Below are 2,686 nucleotides of genomic sequence, written 5' to 3'. Positions count from 1 at the left end.
GCGCTGCTTTGCGGACCAGGTGTAAACGCTTCCCAGCTAAAAGCCGTTTGTTTGGGAAATGCTGCTCCCCTCCGCGGATCGGCTGTGTTCTCCACACGGCGGCAGACGCGCTGCTGCGGCTCCATAAATATTAAATGGGTATTAAAAGAAGGCTCTGCGTTCCCAGTTTCCCTGATTCCTTCAAGCAGGGCCCATTGCGAGCCCCCTTTATGTGAAATGCAGCATTTCACTGCGGAGCGCCAGCCTGGATGCGTCGTCGCCTTCCTTTCTGGCTGAGTCCCCTGGTGCAGAGCCAGCCTCCCCTGCCGCAGGCCTGAGGGCCGGCCCTGCGGGCTCCTGGCCCTCGGATGCAAGTGCCGAGACCCTCGCCTTCCAGAGGGTTGTGCCCAGCCTGGCCAGCCTCCTCGCAGGGCTGTGCGCTGCGTGAGGGGGAGAGGGGCCATGAGTCTTCAACCTTGAGCTGAGGCCTCTTGGCACCCACCTTGTGCCAGGCCTGTGCTGGGTACTAGGGAAAGAGACTGGCAAGACCCAAACTCTGCTCCTCCATTCATCCATCCATCCATCCATCCATCCCTCCCTCCCTCCCTCCATCTAGCCATGCATTCACTAATTCAGTGTGTATGAAGTGTCTGTGATGGCCCTGGGGTGACAATAATAATGTCCTAACAATAGTGACATTTGTCGGGCACTTATTATGGCTGCGTCCTGTGACAAGCAGTGTACACGTGTCACCTCAATGAATCTTCGTGGCCGAATGAGGTAAGTGTTTTTCTCTCCATGCCGTGGAGGAGCAAACGGAAGCCTGCTGGAGAGGAGGCCCCTGGCTCAGGACCGCAGAGCGGCTGAGCGCTGGGGCTGACGCACAGGGGTGGGGAGCGAATGAGACCCAGGCCCTGCCTCCCGGAGACGTCTGGCCCTTCATGACACCCTGGGATGAGGGCCCCGGATCTCTGGGGAAACGCTGGCTTTGGCGAGGGCTAACGGGCGAGTCAGCTTTTGCCAGCTAGGGAGGAAGGCAAAGAGGTCCAGGAGGAAGGAGCCAGGGCCGTGGGGTCAGGTGCGTCCCGCTAGCCCTCAGTGGTGCCCACCGTCTGTGCCGTGCTGGGCAAGAGACCTCCCCTCTCCGAGACAGGTCATCTCCTGGGTCAGTGGCCAGCCTGAGGGAGAAGACCCCTGTGAAGTGCTGGATGGGGCAGCTCTGAACATGAGCACAGCGCCCATAGCTGAGGGCCTCCGGGCGCTGGAGCCCGCTGGGCACCGGGCAATGTGGCTGGAGCGTGGGCAGGGCCAGGCCGTGCAAGGGCCTCGAGACACGAGCCCTCGTTAGAGGAGCCGTGCATAAACGTGATCCGGTAGGCTTGGCTTTGAGAAAATTCGGGTTCTCCAGGGCTCCTGGAGCTTACCCTTGACAGCCACGTTCCCCAGATGCCCCGGGGTCTGGGTCGCACCTGCTCACAGTGGGCCCTCCGTGGGCACGTGCCACACTGAAGGGAATAGTGATTTTCATAGTAACATGGAGTATTGGTACGTGCCAGGCGCCGTGCTCAGGATCCCCATTCATTTCACCTGCACAGCTGCCCTGGGAGGTGGTGGTTCTGTTATCGATTTTCCAGAAGAGGAAGCTGAGGCTCAGAGAGGTTAGGACATTGGCCTAAGGTCACACAGTGAGTCCGCGCAGTGCTGGGGCTCAAAGCCCTGTCCAGATCTGGGCCTTTGGAGGCCAGGGCCACAGCATCTGGTGCCCCCAGGCCTCTGCCAGGGTCTCAGATGGACATGGGCCAGCTTCCACAGGGATTGTGTGAGTCCCATGGCCAGGAGGCCTCCGAGTCCGGCTGGCAGTATCTGTCGGGGGAACCGAATCAGCAGGACAAAGAACAGGAGCAAGTGTGTCCTGGGAGAAAGCAGATTTTTTTCCTGTCTTCCCAAGTGGAGAAGCGGGAGGGATTTGGGTTGTGAATCAGGATGTGGTTTTTTTTGGGAGGAGGGGAGGAGGTGGGTATTGCTGTTTATTACACCTTGTATGGGCATGATGGTTGAGATTTAAAAAAAATTAATAATCCATTTCTCCTTCGCACGTAATTAAAATGTTCTCCAGTCTCTAATTTTTGTCATTTTCTTAATCTAATTTGTTTTCTGACGGCGTCGATTCGTCCTCCCCGTGCAAAGCAAAGGGGATTTGTCTTCGCTTCACGTGGCTGGGGTGTGACTGACCAGCAAGAGTTTGAATTACGTTACTTTCTCCTTGGTTCAGCGCCGCGGACACGGAATCCTCGGAGGGTCTCTGAGACCCCCTCCGAGGGTCTCCATGACCCCACGGTGCAACAAAACACAACAAAATATCTTCCAGGCCTTATCTCTTTACACAGTTTAAAAGGATAGTGATGGCAAGGAAGGGGGAAGCTAGCCAGTCTTAGGAAAGGAGACACTGGCCGTTCTGGGAAGGGAGTGAGCGCCACGGGGTAGGATAGAGGCTTAGCCAGCACCCGCCCCCCCAACCGTTACCAGGATTCCACGAAGCCACGTTGGAATCAGTCAAAAGGACATTAAAACCCAGAAGCTGCAGATGCAAACCGCACTTTCGGAGGATGGCATTTGCAAGCTGCGTTTCTGTGTGGATTCGAGGTTTGCCGGGGAACATCAGAATTCCCGACATCCCTGCAAGGCATTTGGGAAGGTTTTTTTTTTT

Source organism: Suricata suricatta, chromosome 10 (genome assembly GCF_006229205.1).
Source record: "Suricata suricatta isolate VVHF042 chromosome 10, meerkat_22Aug2017_6uvM2_HiC, whole genome shotgun sequence".
In the NCBI taxonomy this organism is placed as follows: Eukaryota; Metazoa; Chordata; class Mammalia; order Carnivora; family Herpestidae; genus Suricata; species Suricata suricatta.
This window is presented reverse-complemented; position numbering follows the sequence as displayed.